Source organism: Falco punctatus (assembly GCF_963210335.1).
Source record: "Falco punctatus genome assembly, chromosome: 1".
NCBI classification, from domain to species: Eukaryota; Metazoa; Chordata; class Aves; order Falconiformes; family Falconidae; genus Falco; species Falco punctatus.
Window position 1 is genome coordinate 99,275,318 of NC_137580.1, and position 17,377 is coordinate 99,292,694.

Consider the following 17,377-nt stretch of genomic DNA (forward strand, 5'->3'; position numbering starts at 1 on the left):
CTGAGCCCGTGTGTGCCAGAGCCCATGTGTGCCCGAGCCTGTGTGTGCCCGAGCCTGTATGTGTCCGAGCCTGCATGTGCCGGAGCCTGCATGTGCCCGGGCTCCGCTGCCTCTGCTCCTCCCCAGCACCAGGCACAGCTGGGGATGGATTGACAGCGGCTTGTTAAGGCTGACAGAGCATCAACTTTTAAGGAGTTGGAGAAAGCAGGGCTTTTTAATTAAAAAAAAAAAAAAAAAAGGCAAGTCATGATTTCTGCCTTTGCTGTTCAGCTCTTCTGGAAACAGCATTCCTGCTCCAGCATTTAAAAACATCAAATTGATAGCCCTGTCATCTGTGCCCATAGGCTACTGCTCCCTGCCCCAGCCCTCCCACCAAAGCTCTGCCTTTGAAGGCGAAGGCACTGCTGTGTGACTGTCCTCAGGGACATTCATTTTCCTTCCTACAGACTTGCTGGTTGTCACCAGCAAATATCCAGCCAGGCTCATATTGTACCCTTGTTCCCAGCAGCATCCTGCAAAATACTGATTCTGGTACCAGGTACTAACAGCAGTGGGCTGCTCCCCGCGGCACAGGGCAGCCTGGGAACCACTGCTGGGGAGTCACAAAACCACTCCTGGGGAGTCACAAGGAGACCAGTACAAGTGTGTGCAAAATGCCAAGTGAGTTTTTCATTCTCTGCCTGTGATTTTCTGACAAGTCTGTGCACTTTTCTTATTTTGGAACTCGTTCTGTCTCCAAAGAAGGTGAATGGTAACTGGGAGCATTGTCTCAGGTGAAGGCGCTTACGATTAGCAGCCATAAAACATGAGTCTATCATAAAGGAAAGTGGGGGAAGCAGTAATCTTTGAAAGGGAATAAAAAAAATGGCACAAACATCTGTAATCCTCAACCACCTTAATTCCCAAATCTCCTCGTTCCATCCTGGACTTGGTGATCTCCACACTTGGCCAGCGTGTCCAGCTCACGCACCAGTGGCTGCAGCTAGGCGAGGGTCCCACACCGGCTGTTTCCCAGCCCTGAGGCAGTGCCCACCAGTGACAGGGACCTGCCCAGCCGAGACCCCCAGCCCGTGGCATGTGCCTGCAGCATGCACCCCCCAACAGCGCATCCTCAGCAGGGGGGTGCTTCCAAACGGTGCTCATCACGCCCTGCCCTGGTCCTGGTCCTGCTCACTGCACCGCTGAGATGCCTTTACCCACCCCTGTGCTTGGAAATGCTCTGACGGACATGCTGTCAACAGGAGAAGGCAGCTGCTGGGAAATTAGTGCATCAAGGGATTCACCAACTTCCTCACAGTTTGGTGGGATATTATTATATTGTTTTAAATGTGAACATTTCATTTAGATGAAACTGTTCATTCTTGTAATTTCCTTTGTTTTTTTAATCTCTACTTCTGATCATAGAACAACAGAATGGTTTGGGTGGGAAGGGACCTTTAAAGGTCACCTAGTCCAAAGCCCCTGCGATGGGCAGGAACATCTTCAACTAGATCAAGGGTGCTCAGAGCCCCGTCCAGCCTGACCTTGAACGTTTCCAAGGATGGGGCGTCCACAGCTTTTCTGGGAAACCTGTGCCAGTGATACAGAATATGGTAAAAGACCCAAAGTAGCAAAGCTGAAGTAAAATGTTTTGAAATATTGTTTTTTAAATAAATAAAAAAGAATAATGCTGATTAAAAGTAAAACCAAGTTTCAAAGCCTTGTAGTTCTGACATGAAATGGAAATGCTACTTTTGGATCATTTCTGGTTGTAGCACATCAGAAGTCCAAGAAAGGAAATTTGGCCTTTTTAAAGGTCCTTCTGAACTACCCATTTCTTTTGCGGCCCCATATTTTAGAGGCAGTGCAGGCAGGGTCTGCCTGTGAAGCGTATATCCATCACAACAGTGCATATAAATTTGCCAAGTAGTTTCAGTTAGATGGTACCAGCTTCAGGAGGTTTTAAAGTCAGATTTGCATCTGAGGCTATTTTTGCTGGAACATTTGAACTTCGGTCAATGACTAAACACGTTATTTGTGCAAGGAGTGCAGAATCCCTGCTGCACCCCAGGAGCATTGCCCCAGCAAAGCCAGGGATGTCTTGGTGCAGTGCAATTCTTAATCTCTGTGTGTGTGCCTTATCCAACACATCATGGCCACGACAGCAACTCTATCCCCACAAATAAATAAATAGGGGAAAACAAAAAAAAAAAAAAAAAAGAAAATAGCTGTCTCTTCTGCTGAAGCCCAGCTCCCAGGCACTTCCTTGGGAGTGCTTTCTGGCCAGTTCGTTTCAATCTTGTCTGCTTCCACAATGCCCCCAATACCGCCAGCAGTGTGCTGGGAGGTGTCAGCTCTGCACAGGGAAGGAGGAGAGTCATACCTGCTGAAAGTGTCCATGAAAACACTTTTTAACTTTTTAGAAATTCTTCCTAGACTTGCAATATGAAAATGTCTACTGCTGATTTTTTTTTCTAGAAAATCCTTTTTCTAAGAAAAAAACCCCATGAACCATAATCTCCCTTTACTGGTTTCCAAAGGAAACTGCCCCTTGGCAAAGGCACTGAGCAGCATCTCTGTGGGTCTTGCTGCAACAGAGCCACACACTGGGCTTTGCTAATCCTCAGCCTAAAGGCGAGTTGCACCCGCGTAACCCAGTGCCTGGCCATCGTGGCCCCGTTTTCCTTTGGTCTCTGGCCCACAGACCAGTTCCAGCCCCTCCATGCCCACGCCCCACACACAGACCCTGCTCTCTCCTCCATGCCCGCCATCAGTGCGCGCTTGTTTGCAGATCCCTAACGAGGAGCCGTGGCTGCTGCTGCTCTCCCGGCTCCGCAGGTGCAGGGCGGCAGCGCGGAGCAGGCTTCGATTCAAGGTCTGTTCCCTGCTTGAGCGATCAACATCATTTCCATACTATAATTACATTGCCCAATCCTCTCCTGATTTTACTGCTATCTTGTAAGGCGTCCCGGTTGTGAGTAATTTAAAGCTATATGAGATGTCAGGCTCTGTGAAACAATCACCCCTCAAAGAAATATAGTCTGAGATAATAATTGATAAGTCCCATTAGGCAATGGGGCCCGCTATTTCTGACTTGGCCTCTTCTGAGGCGGCCTTGTTGATTCCCTTAATGCTGGTTTTGCCGCTCGGCATCATTGGGAGCGCAGTGCACCCAGCCTGGGCACCATAGGGAGACCCTCCAGGGTGGCAATCAGAGGAGCCAGGGGAGTGGGGTGATTTCTTACCACAGGGCACAGTGCGGGTAACTGGAGCAATCCAGCCTTCTCAGTTCTGGGATTATAATATTTCAGCCTGATTTATGGGTGTGTTTTCACATAAAACACGTTATGAGCATTGGTTACCACCTGTATTTGCTCTGTGGAGTTTGTCTCAGTGGTATCCCATCAGTGATCAGGAAACTCTCCCAGGCATCTCCCCTGATCCCTGTCCCATGCACCACCTCCCCGGTGCTGCCATCCCTTTCCTGGGATGCCCGGGTGGGCTGGCGACTGCTCCATCTCCCGCAGCATCTGTGCAGCCATGGTCCCCCCTGCCGGGAAGGTCTGACCACAGCAGGGCACCCTTGGCACAGTGCTTCGTCCTCGGTATCTGTTCACTTGGTCTAAAATTTGTTGATGGACTGAAAAGCCACATTTGCCTTTGAGCTACACGATAAGGGCTGGTCTGTGACCAGCTGTGCTGGTGCAGAGTTGAGGTACCTGAAACTGCTGATTCCTTCAAGTTAAAACTACATATATAAATATATACATATTATGTGTGTGTGTATATATATACACAAATATATCTATAAAAATATACATTATATATTAATATATAAATATATATACACACATATGCCTGCATATAAGCATGCGTGTATGCGTATCTAAGTATCTGTATGTACATAAACACACAGCCATACATGTCCATATACATACATGAGACCATCCCAGCACCTGTGTGTTCCTCCCAGGCTCGGTGTCCAACAAGCCGTGCAGGGCAGCCCAGCCGGTGGCCATCCTCACCTGGGGGTCGGCCAGGTACCCCCACTCCCCCAGTGCCCCCCGCTTGGCTGCCCCAGCCCCCTGGAGCTCAGCGCTTTGCTCTCTGCATCGCAGCTCCTTCCCGCAGCCTCACCTGCTCGGGAGAGTGGAAACAGAAAACCGTGGTTTATTTCTGTCATTAGAGTTTGTATTTTTTAACGGCATGTCTCCAGCTTTTTAATGGTTGTACAGTTTACAAACTCTCTTCTTTTAAACTTTTAAATTTTTAATTAGAGAAGAGAATGTAAACTTAATTTTTTGTTGTCTGCAAGATAGGAGAGGTCTCGCCCATGACAACAGGATGAGTGATGAATTATGCAAGTAGCGAGGGAAAGGCTGGCTTTTTTTGATGTGCTATTTTATAATTGCATAAACTACTGCACTTCTGAATCGGGCAAACATTATTTTACACATTCTGTAACCTTTAAAAAACGGTGACAGCTAATTTATGATGTTCTGTAACAAAAAAAAAAAAAAAAACAACAAAAAAAACCAAAACAAAACACAAAAAAAAACCCAAAACAATTTACAACAAGAATTTTAAGAAGTTGACAAAACTCAGGCATTCTCTCCGGAAGAGATGAAGAGTTCAGAGTAAAACAACTTTCTGGGAAAGAGTTTTCTTTTCTCATTGCATTTAGGAATAGATACCACAAATTAAAAGATGTGCTTATGGAGGACTTAGTTGGGGGAGGTGCTTTACTTTTCAGAGCAGTTTTGGTATGTATGATGGGACAGGATTCGGTGCACCCTCGGCTGGGGTGAAATGGGGAGCACTTCACCTTTGTGTTAACTTCAACCTATTTGGAAAACAAGATGCCTTTCCAGGAGAGGGGGTGAGTATTTGAAATTTTTCTTCTCCAGAGTGAGTTTGCAGAGACGGAAATCTGTATTTCCCAGAATGGAAATTCTGGAGAAACGTTCCGATTCATAAACACTGAAACAACCTTATTAGAATGACACGACCTGACAGCTGTTAAATATTATGATAAAACAGAAGAAAAAAAGAAATATACTATAATTCATCACTACCTTTGAAATGTTTAAGAGAGTGAGGAAAGTCAAAATGGATCGGGTTTGATCTGGGATTATTTCATTGAAAAATTCATAAAGAAGAGAACATCCCCACGGGATGTTTTGATGTGGATGTAAAAGCGTTTTTGCAGAAAACATCTGGCGCTAGAGGGATTTGCTGGTTTCTCTAAATAACCCCCCGAGCTGATGTTATCTGCCGGTGATGGGGCTCAGCCATCAGCCCTGCCCAGCCACAGCCGGAGTGGGAGCCCAGCACCCCAGCTCTGCCCACGGGTGATGGAGCAGTGCGGGGCTGGGGACCTGATAGGCACTGCTGCTCTGTCCCTGCTCCTGGGAGAGGAGGGCTCAGCCCACCAGGAACAAGTCTGAAACACCGACAGCCCAACTGGGGGGAATTTCCTGCCTATGTAATGAGCGTGGAGGTGGGCAGCTGCCTCGCCTGCAAGCCCCTTCCTGCCCCTTGCAGGTCTGGGCTGTGGCTGCTGAGCTGGAAAAGCAATCTGTCACTCTGGCTGGTGTTTTCAGGGACTGCCTGACATGGCCATCTGAACTTGAGCACAAGAACTGGACCTTCACAAGCTGCCCGCTGCTGCTTCCCTGACCGTCATGCTAAGGGGTGATGCGCATTGGGAGTGGGCAGGACCACTGACTCTGAAATGGCTCCTGCTGAGCAGAAACATGTTTGATGTCTGAAAAATCCTACCCAAATTAAAAAAACAACAACAAACCTTAATGATAGGCTGCAATGTATTCTTCATCACCCTGCCTGGCAGCACTGCCAGCACAGCGAGCATCCCACAGGCAGCTCATCACCTGAAGGGCTTAGGGAGTGCTCAGGGAAATTCTGGGAGAAATCCCGACACAGGGGTCCCCGCCCAGCAGCAGGAGGCTGAGCTGGGTTTGCACCCCACATGGGTGCGCACCCAGAGCCTCCTGCAAAGGGATGGGATTCCCCAGGGCCAGACCCCATGCCCAAGCACGCACAGCACTTGCTGCAGGGAGGACATTGCAATGCCATCACCATCTCCCACCTCCACCTCGGCTGCCTCCCTATGCCCAAATTCAGGCAGGTGGGTGATGCACAGGGCTCCTGGACCAAACCCTCCCCAGGTAATTTTTTCAAGAGATAGATGTGCTGGAAGGGGAAGTCTGGGGTCACAGGAGGGGAGTGGTGGGGGACAGGGCACAGGGCTGTGCTGCAGCTGGGACCAGGGCTCTGTGCACTGGAGGGAGGCTGATCAGCTCAGCTCCACCACAGGTGAACACTTCTCCGCTTGGAAATGGCTCAGAATCCCCTGTTCTATAAAGGATTGAGGCTTACCCCACCAACAGACACCCAGGGTACACAAAAGGGGCCATCTTTTTGCTTGTGAAGCTCCATTAGAGAACCGTAGCAGCAAAATAAAAATGTGAATGTTTATCTCAACTCCTCTTTCAGGCTTGCTGCTAGTGAAAGCAGCTTTACAAATTCAGAATCCATTGCCTCCCTGGAGAAATCCCAGCGCTGTTTTGTAAGCAAAAGTAAAAGTCTTTGCCACAGCTACTGTGAAAGTTTTGACAAGAAAGCAACTGCTTTTAAAATACATGGGTGGCACACATTGATCAGGATTCATTCCCTGTTTGCTGAGGACAGACATGAAGGCAGAGCTCTCTGTCGCTGCAGTTATTGCAGTGCCCACGTCTCTGGGCTGATGCCTGATTATGCAGAAGTATCACTTGTTCCTTTTGTTTCTAAGACCTTGCTGGCACCCAGCACCTTGCCTCAGAAGATCCGAAACTCGAGAGACCTAAAGAGGCTGTAATTTGATATTTCAGAAATAACTAAAATTTGGTCATTTGGAAGCAGCAGGTTCCTCTGAGGTCAGTTTGCAAATGGAGCAGGTAGAGCCAGGGAGAGGCGGGTGAAAAGCAAAGGTAAATGTCAGGGTTCTCCTCTCTCTGTCACAATTCAAAACAAGCACTACAGCTCTCAACAGTGGAACTGAAAAAAATTCTGCCTTCTTCATGATTTTGCTTTTCAGCTCACGCCAAGCGTGTCCTTTTCCTTTTATTAAACCTATTTTTAAGGACCCAAAAGAATTAAATTAATTGCTTTACATCTTACGTTCTTATTTAAAATGTCTTTATTCCCTTTCCTAACTTTCACCATAAATCACTTTTGCTGATAAACCTGGTCAGCCTTAATGAAAGCTGGCACAGGGGCACTGTGCCTGGCCCTGCCGGCTGGAAGGGTCCTCACTCTGTGGCCATCCCCGGGGACAGGGACCAGCACACATGGGACACCACAGGGCTCCTCTGCCGGACAGGGACAGGGGATGAACAGGGCAGCTGCAATGGGAACAAATACACATTTTGGCCCTTCTCCCTGCCAGCCAGGCACTTCGGGTGCTTTGTTGTGCCCATGGTGGATGCAACCGGCAGGCATGCACCTTTGCCCACCCCAACGCCTGCAGCCCTCTGACTAGGGACTGCAGCTGCTTTTCCCAAGGCTTGATGCCAGCATTAGAGAGGCAGAAGGGATGCAGTGAGACCCCATCCTCACAGCACGTCCCACCCTGGCTGCCTGCACTCTGCCTGTGCCAGCCGTGGAGGACAAGGGGCAAAGGGACAGGAGTAAGCGCTGACCCTAAGGGGAGCCCCAGCTCCATCAATGCACCCTGGAATTACAACCATGGTCCAGCATTGCCCAGCACCCTGAGCTGAGGGTCCCTCGGGAGTCCTGGCCGTGTCAGATGGAACGGGGCCTGAAGAGCCAAGACTGTGCCCAGGTGGGTCAGGTCTGGCACCGTGGGGCTTGCAGCTGCTCTGGACGCTGCACCACAGTGCACCGCTGGCAGTACCTACTGCTCCAGGTGCTGCAGGAGCGTTTGCTTGGAGAGCGACTTTTATTTTGGCTTTGCATGTTCCAGGCATACTGCCTTCACTTTCAAATCATCTTTCCTACCTCTTTCTCCCTCTAGCTTGGGTTGTAAATTTACTGCTATTAATTAATTTATAATTAAGTTCTATACAGCAACTGCTCACACTAAGAGAGATGATTTCAGATAATCCTAGTTTGTCAAAATATGCCTGTCTCTTTTCAAAGCTGCAAGGAAAACACTGTGCAGCTTCAGGTTTTGAGATGTGAAACAGAGAGACAGAACGAATATTTGCCCTGGAGGAGTCAGCTCAGCAGTGCGAGAGACAGAGAAGCAAAACACACTCTGATTTTGGCAACACAGAACATTTTCCCGCCCGCAGGTGTGAGGCGTGCAGCCCGGGGCATGCCTGCCGTGGGGCTGGCTCTGGCGGGGGGTCTCCTCGGCCTCTGCGTGCCCGGTGCTTCCCCATGCAGGCTGAGATGGGCAGTCAAGGGTTTTCCTCTGCAAAGCAAGGGTGACCACTGCCCACCCCTCCGTGTCCAGCACCCACCCTGTGGCTACCTGGAGCTCTACCTGGGTTATGTCCCAGCGCACAGGGAGACCTCAGCACCATCCCCATCCTCCTCCTCCTCTTCCCACTAACTCCGGTAACCCACACAGACCGAGCACAGGGGCTGCCAGGGGCCCCCATCACCTGACATAGCACAAAGCCTGTAGCACAGCTGAATTAAATAATAACTAATCCCTGCAGGAAGTGCTGAAAGTCATATTTAATACGTACGCAGACCATAACCTGTTTGCTATCTAATTGGCTGCAAACTAAACAAGCAATAGATATCCAATTATGGGATTGTATACCAAGCATCCTATGTCCCGCTGTAGCTCAGAGGCTCAGGGAAGCATTTAACTGCTAATAAACAAGGTGCATGGTTTAATTTGAAAGGTTATTGCAATTTAATATGACTGAATGGCGGTGAGCATTCACATAGCAAGTTGCAGGAGCCGTTATCACACAAAAGCCATGCGCACCATTCCCAAAGCGTCTGGTCAACACAAAACCCTCGGGCACATCCATGGGACATAATTGGGGTGGGGTTTGCTTCTGGGTGGTCCTAGGGGCCAAAATGGGATGGAAAAGCTCCTGGGGCTGCTGCTGCTTCCTTAATCCATCTGCTTTTTCTGTCCTGTTTCCATCCCATTCAGTGGGTGAGGTGAAGCAGTGGATCTGCCATGAACCTCGTGATGGGGCAAGTTCCAGGCTGAGGCACTAATAATTCCAGTATAGCAAAAATAACTTTCACTGCTAGCTCCCAAACGTGCAGCAGCGAGCCCTGAGCTGTGGGAAAAGTGTGGCTCTCCAGAGCTGAGGTTCAGTTTTTAATGAAATTGTCATGGGAATGTTGACTTTGCTTGATTTAGAGAGACTCTGAAAGGACCCACAAATCTGTGGTGGGCAGCCTGGGCAGGTGACGTGTTCCTGGCTGGGTCACTGTAATGATGCCTAAGGGAAGGAATAAGCCGAACTGCTTGTGCACCTTCTGAGAGCTATAAAGGAGTCATAGGCAGTCGAGAAAAAACCCCTGGGTGTGACTGTGGGCAGCTCATGGAAAACTTCTGCACAATAAGCAAGGGCTGAAGAGGAAGCAGCAGGTCAGGGTCTGTGGGGAATGTGGGAGAAAATAGTGCTGGAAATATCCCAATGCCCCCGGCACACCGAGGCTGTGTCCGCCCCACACAGCATGTACAGTCTGATCCCTGCAGAGGAAAACAGACAGCAGAACTGTAGGCTCAGGGATGGTCTATGATGAGGTGCTGGGAAAAACTTCCCCACAAGGAGATCCTGCCTGGGCTGACACAGCGCAGGGGAGTGCGCAGCAGTGCTGAAGAGATAAGGGTGCTTGGATGGAGAACATCTGCAAAACCTCTGCTGCAAAGCCAAGAATGAAAGAGCTGTTCTAGGAGAGGTGCAGCCCTGGGAGCTGTGGAAGGAAAAGGTTTTATTTCCTTCTTTCCCTCTGGCACCACTTTCTGGGTGCAGGGCTCAGCTCCTCGCTGGTCACTGCCCACATTCTTTTGGCTTTGCCTCAGTGGTCTGCAGCCCCCCGAGCCCCTGGTGAAGGGGACAGTGTCTGCGGTTATGCCTTGTGTTCAGACAGGAGCCAGCTCCATAGTGCACAGGGGTGGAGGGACCCCCGACCCCAACCCCACAACGTTAGAAATTATCAGAGAGCCAAAAATAACGCAAGCAATATCCGCATTGTTTCTTTCTGGGAGTAGCAGGAGCTAAGAAAAACAAACAAGTCTAACTAAGTGCTTTGGCAATTATACAGACAAACAAATCACTTTCCCAAATTGCTTCTTTGGGGAATTACAGCTCCTGGAAATGAAACACAAACAGATTATTAAAAAAGAGCTTCCCGTTGGGAGAGAAACAGTATTTACAAGAGAAGATGTGCCTAGCTGGACCTCTAATTGCTGTTCATTATCTCATATTGATTTAATTAGTTGCTGCACTCAGGTCTAAATTGCCTGCTGTCCTCAGCAGGGATTTAGGAGCTGGGGCGCATCCCTGACCCACCAGGCAGTGGAGAAGCAGGGGTCCCCTCTGTCACAGTGGGGACACAGTGATGGAGCAAGGGTCCCTCTGTCATAGTGGGGACATGGTGATAGAGCAAGGGTCCCCTCTGCCATGGCGAGAACATGGTGGTGGAGTGAGGGTCCTTTCTGCTATGGCAGGGACACAGGGGTTGAGCGGGGGTCTCCTCTGCCATGGCAGCGGCGGGGTCGTGGTGGGCAGGGATGGTGATGCGCCATCATGGCATGCTCCTTCTGCAGAACCTGTGGTGGCTGTGAAGCACTAATTAACTGAAGTAATTAGAAAGAGTGTCTTCATAACACAGAATTGAAGTGTCTTTGTGAAGGCACGGTGAGATACATCACTCAGGCTGGCTGCTAGAGTGGGAGGTGACTGGGAAAGCAGAGGCTCAGCAAGAAGCAGCGCAAGAGGATGCGGGGTCACAGGAGTCTCCTGTCCTCCATGCTGGGACACATGAGGGATGCCCAGCCCAGCCCTGGGCTTGCATCCCTAGGCCAATGTGCCTCACCTGTGCTGGCTTCCCAAACAAAAACTTGAGGACTATTAATTTCCCTGATTAGTGACCTTTAGGGACTGACTCTTTTTAGCAGATTTATGTTTTATAATTGCAGGTGATGAATGGGAGAGCAGGCAGTTGTGCTTAGAAACATCAGTAATTGCTTCTTTAAGGAAATCATGGCCAGGCGGGACAATGAGACGTTGCACCTTCGCTGAAAGCTGAGTTCAGGAAACTGTTGCAAAATTCATATTCTCTGAATGGAAGTGGCAGCAGCAGCTATGGCATGAATTAGAGGAGTCACAGCGTAAGCTCTTTCCCACGCAGGCTGTAGCTGGAGCCTTGCCAGCCCGCACGCGCTGTGGCTGTGGTGCCGGGGCTGCTGGCAAATGCTGGCGCAGGCAGCAAAAGCTGCAGGGCAGAGCAAAAGCAAGTAACGCTTGTAGGCATGAGGGTGGGTGCATGTGCACGCACAGCCCTCGCACACATGGGCACCTGCACCTGCTGCAGCCAGGGGTGCCCATTGCCTGTGCACACTGGAAAAAGGTTACCGCCTCCCCTCCTGCCCGCTGCTGGCACAGCATGAGCACACTTCTACTGTTAGACACCAGGACTGTATTTCCCTCTTGCTTATCAGCTGTGCAGCCCGTTGATCCTGTCTTCCCCAAGGCACTGGAAGAATTATTATCGTCTAAAGCTAAGAAATAGTCCTTCATGTGGGGAGCCACGCAAAGGTGAGCCATTTCTGGCTAATTCTCACAGCATGTGTGCATGGGCGCGCACACACGCACACCCCCACACCCCCAAGCAATACTGCATTACCCTGGACATCATTCCTGCTTGTTTTATTCATACAGCAAGAGTCAGGGACTCACAGAAATGTGGGAGTTGAAGCAAGGGACCAAAGGGCAGAGGAGGGAGGATGCCAGCTCAGTGGACTGATGCTGCCCTGCATACCATGAGCCATCCCCTCACTGCTGCAGCATCCCCACTGCACACACTGCACGGTGGGATCGAAAGGAGAGCTGGATCAGAGGAAACTGGAGGTACAGCTACTATTAAAAATGATCCTTTGTGCATTAAATCAGTATTCCATGGGCTGCTCGAGATTCAATACATCAAAGGTTGAAGGATCATACAACCTTATTAGCTACAAACTTTAATTTCCCTTCGGGGCTGGTGTGTTACAATGCAACTACAACACCAATTACAACTTTTCCTTCACTGACAACTTGTTTAGATCAATAATGTCCTCAGCATCTTGAATCTAGATGGGCTCTATCAGCCAAACAACCAGAACAGTCACACCCCACGATTCCCCTTTGTGTAGCCTGTCACAAAAGCCGGGTCCCTCCCTGCCTGTTCTGCCCATGCAGGCAGGCTGGTTTCTTACGCCATGATAGATGCAGTCACCTGCAGCATTTTGCAAAGTCTGACCATCTTCCCCTCATCCTAACCAAGCTGGAGCTCCCCAGGCTTCCTGGTTTCTCTCCATGAGGATCCATCCCTTACCGGTGCTGAGACCTTCCCACTGTCCCTCCAGAGCTGGGGATGGGGACCAGTGCTCCACACCACATCTGCAATGCCATACCTGGGGACCGTGTCTCACCATCGTTGCTGCTGGCACAGCTAAGGGCAGTGCTGCAGACCTGGCAGGGCGCATGGCTCTGTGCCAGGTGCCGTACAGCCCCTGGCCAGGGAGCTGCCTGTCCTCCACCACGGCACAGCTCCCGAGTTTCGGTTCCACCTCTCTCACACACAAAATACTGCCACGTCATCCTCAGAGGAAAGAGGGGAATTTGAAGCCCTTCTCCCGTATTTTGACAGAGCTGTGACACCCCCTCTGAGAGTCTCACAAGGGCAGGGAGCAGAGATTTAGTTCTGATCATCACCTGTGAAACAAACCTCTGCACAGCACCAAGGAGCATCGCTGACAGCCGCAGCAGCGGCAGCCCCATCACTGGGGTGCCGACCCCCTTCCCATGTGCTGGGGCTCAGCAGGGACCACAGCTGTGAGCCTGGATGCACGATGCCGATGGCTGTCAGCATGGGACCATGTTTCCTTGTATTTAGAATATTACCTGAGCTGCTATTTTCCCTGTCATGGCACGGAGCCAGGGAGCACGGAGGAGTAGTAATAAATCAACCCACTGAACTAGAGCTGACTTGGGAATTGAAAAGGAGAAAAATCCAGCAGGAGTGAGTGTGGTCTCCATCCTTGAGACAGATGGCCTGGTGGAGTCATAAAAAAAAGTGGTACAGAACTTGTGGGCGGAACGGGGATGCAGCAGTTATGGTCCTTCAATGAGTAAGAGCAGAGCAGCTTCCAGCTATCACCTGCTAACCCTTAAGAAGGTTGGACACCTCTCTCTGACCGTGCGAGGATGGTGACTTAAGGCAGGCACTTAGGATTCTTTCATGCAGCAGATGGACTGGACCTATTGGAAACGCCTGAGGTTTTTGCTGGCGTGCTTCTGGGTCCCATGTGCCAGCAAGGGTGAGGGGGGCAAGGATGGCTCTGGGCACTGGGAGCTCCAGGTGAGAGCTGAAAAGCAGCAGGCTTGCACTTAAAATTCATAAAACAGCAGAGAGTGAAACATTTTGCAGAATATTAGGGGCCAGTAAGATGGCCTTGAAAGAACAATTGTGTGATGTGTTGACTCCGAGTCCACTGCTTCGGTACAGGCTATTCCTTCCAGCGGATGTCCTAGAATGAAGGTTAGGGAAACCTCATCAAAACACAGAAGTTAAACATCTTGTGTGCAAACACGTTACAGACCTCTCTTCACTAAAGCCACCAGCCTTGTTTGGGAAGAAATGGAATTTAATCTTTAAAAAGTCAGCTGAGCTGAAAGTCGCAGGCCCATAAGTTTGCAGAGAAGTGCAGACGAGTGTGCACACTACATAGAATCATAGAATTATTTAGGTCAGAAAAGACCTTTAAGATATATACACATATACGGACAAGCATAATAAATAATGAGTTACACAGCTAGCTTTTTCACAGGAAAAATGATGTCTGCAGGTTCAGAGAATAACTAAGTCTTTTAGCAAATGAAATAGTTTTCCCTAAAGCAGGGCAGATGAAAGGCTGCAGGAAGAGGATTTTTAAGGGCAGCAGCCCATCATTTGCAAGCTGCGCAGATGGAGTATTCCAGTTTATGAACTCCTCAAAGGCAGCATCGTGCAGAGGCTACCGCCGGGCTTTGGGAGGCTTCTCATACCCCAGGTTAGAGCCTGGCTACATGAGGGAGAGACGCGGCACTACTGGAAGTGGAGATCTGAGCAGCAGAGACTTTAAATGACTTGACTAAGGTCACAGGGAGACTGCGCACAGCCGGAGGATCGAGGCTTTCCACACCACACACCACTGCCTCGAGCACCAAGCCAGCAGCCCTCACCCCCCCTGCCTCCACTGCTCCTGCTGCACAGCACCGGCTGCTGCGTCCGTGCCTGGGCTCTGCAGAGCTGCAACCACCGTGCGCCAGACACTGGCTTCGTGACAGGTCCACCCCGGGCAAACACCAGCCCTGTGGTGTGAACGTTGATGCTCACTGATGGAAATCGCCACCGCAAAGGTCAGCTTCACCACCAGAAAGTGTTTGCTGTTCAATAACAAGCTGGACTTGATGCAGGCATGTTCAGTGAAACATGCTGCACAGCTTGCCAGAACTTTCCTTGAGTTATGGTGTGGTGATAACACTCTAACTTGCTCATATTTAACACATATTTCAGCTGGCCCTGGAAGCGTTACTTTCAAAATCAGTGTCGCTGTATGAGGAACAGACTCCAACCCTGCGAGGCTGGGGCACACACTGTACGTGCACTGTGAGCATGCTGATTATCTTGCTGCTCAGCTCAAGCACGGTTTGCTTGATCAGGTAGCAGGAAAACTAAAAGAAATTGAATTCAGTAGCAAACTCACAGCTACAAAGAACAAAACTTAGGGCATCCCTCCATGGGCTGGTGAGCTGAGACCTGCTGCAAGGGACACTGCTGTGGGTGCTGGCGCTGAGCTCCCACACCAGTCCTGCCTTCACCATCACCAGGTGAATAGCTGCCATATGAGTGCAGTGGCAGGGTAAGACCACAGGGAATGGCTTTTGTTTCCAGCTCCAGAATCCAAACATTGCATGTGTGTCTGGTTCTGCTTTGGCAGAGTGTGGAGCTGCTTTGCAATAAGACTGTTGGCAAATCATTTCTAGGGCTCTTACTCAGCAAGGCACTTAAGCACATGATTAATTTGGTAGTCAATAGGAGTTCTCACAGGTTGAAACTTTAGGGATACGTGAGACCTTGCAGAATCAAAGCTGTAGTAATGATTTACTAACAATTCTTTTTGGCCTTGTTGATGTGGGATCTAAAAGACTGGATGTGTTTTTCATAAAACTGGAGTTTAAAAGGTTCTCTTTATCGACTTGCTAGTTTCTGGCAAAGTTCTTGCTTGCAATTATATTCCCTAAGGGTGTTCTTTGTAAGCAATGACTGCACGAGGCACAGGGCTGAAAGGAGTATGGCTTTGGGAGCTTTGAGTGTCTGCTAGGAAATTTCAGGCAATTGTAGCTGCTCTAGTGATGGTTCCTCTCTCAAAGTGTCAAGAGTGCTTTGCTGGATGTAAAGTGTTTGTCAGAGAATATCTGGTGTTTTCCTAGCTACAGGAATTGTTTGCCAGCAGATTCAGAAACAGAGACAGAGAAGCCAAGTAAGTGTCAAAGTGTAACCTGTGGGGAATTTGAACTTTTCCAACGTGGACTTTAAGCCTCAGAACCGCTATGAATCACGCTGGTGGCGGCTGGGTGGATGAACAGGATGCTGAGGATTTGGTATGGAACACACAGTCAAAGCCAGAGTTTGTTCTGTGCTTTGGAAACGTATTTGGGATAGGACAAACACTGCTCTGATATATAGTGCAGGATCTGGCAAAGATGGCGTGAGGTTCCCTCAAGACAGGGTGGCAGAGGAAGACAAATGTGGGCTGCTTAGAGCCTTAGAGAAAAAGCACCACCAAGCACCTGGACCTTGGCCAGGTATCTGCTTGCGATGGAATCCCAAGGCTGGCATCCAACATCTTTTATGTTTCCAGGCGGCTTGGTGCATGTTTGCAGAGCCATTGCCTGGACACTGAGAAAGCTCATCAGCCTGACCTGTCAAGACTGTGCTTGGGCTGAAAAATGCACTCACCTATGCACTCCAGTGCTTTGATAATATTGACCTGTTACATGCTGATCCAATTACAATTCCTACATAAGCATGGCATCCATGCATCGCACCACGCACCCTTTTTATCACATACCTCTGCTTAACTACAAAGCAGTGATGTGCATGGTGTGCAACTGCCGGGCTTTGGGAACCTGAGGAGAGTTCACTCCAGTTACATGCCACATCTGGAGAGGCAGGGACCTTTGTGGCATTATCCCAGGGCACACAGGGGACATGCAGCCACTGGGCAGGTGCCTGCTTCCAGCGGTGAAATTCTGAAGTTATCAACTTTGTAAAAGTTAAAGAAATAAAGTTTTACTACAGAGAATGACTCGGGTTTATAACATCTATAAAAACCTGTTAGGTGTTTGTGAGTGGTCTGCCAATCCTGCCTCCACCTGGACCTGTAAATCTAATAAAAGGCTGTTGCTTCCAACTGGGTCACTGTGGCGTAATTACTAAAGTCCTCAGGTGCCAGTTCTCATGAATAAACAATTGTTTTGTGGATAAAACAAATCAACATATTAAACATCCTTTATAGCTTAAAAAGTTCCAACCGTTATGCAAATAGACCTGTTAAATGAAGAATATTCCTAGGTAAAATAATTATGCAGAACAGTTTCCCCTCTGCATAAGGTGCCAAAAATTATCTCAGTGATGCCAATTATCTGCTTGTTAGCACTGACATTATCATAGTCATTACACAGAACTGGTGCAGTTTATGTAAGATCTACACTGTGTTCTATTGTCATTTTTTTTCTCTATTTACAACTCTGTATAATAAATGTCATTTTTCAAATGTTAAGGTATTTGGTATTTAATCTATCATTAAGGCTCTGAATATGTCTAGCCCCTAATAGTAAGACTGGTTTTAACACCCTGCAGTACTTAAAAAAAAAAAGGTGGGGGGGGGGGGCGAGGGGGGGGAGAAAAAAATTTCTAATCACTTTAGGTGGGGAAGATGTGAGGAGCAAAACAGTTTAGCTGCTGTAGTGACAAGAAGAGAAGGAGGGTTTCACCGCTGGGTCTGCCTTTGCTGGGGTCGGTGCAGTGCCAGCGCTTGGGTCCTCCACAGCTGATGTTGGGATGGCGGGGGGGATGCTGGGGCAGCCCCAGCCCATTGTTTCCCTCCAGCAGCTTTCTCAGCTTGTGCCCCTGAGCAGCCCTT

General features: G+C 49.2%; 1 long non-coding RNA gene across 2 annotated transcripts in view; it reads left to right on the plus strand.

Annotated features, from left to right (window-relative positions):
- The window catches only part of LOC308071053, a 112,465-nt gene extending 95,332 nt beyond the window's left edge, over positions 1-17,133 (plus strand). The window contains exons 2-3 of one of the 2 annotated variants that reach the window (XR_013930970.1): positions 509-660; positions 1,405-17,133. This is a non-coding gene — a long non-coding RNA (uncharacterized lncRNA). Of the gene's footprint in view, positions 1-508 lie in introns of both variants that reach the window. The other variant, XR_013930969.1, reaches the window with a different exon arrangement.
- Positions 17,134-17,377: the final 244 nt, after the last annotated feature.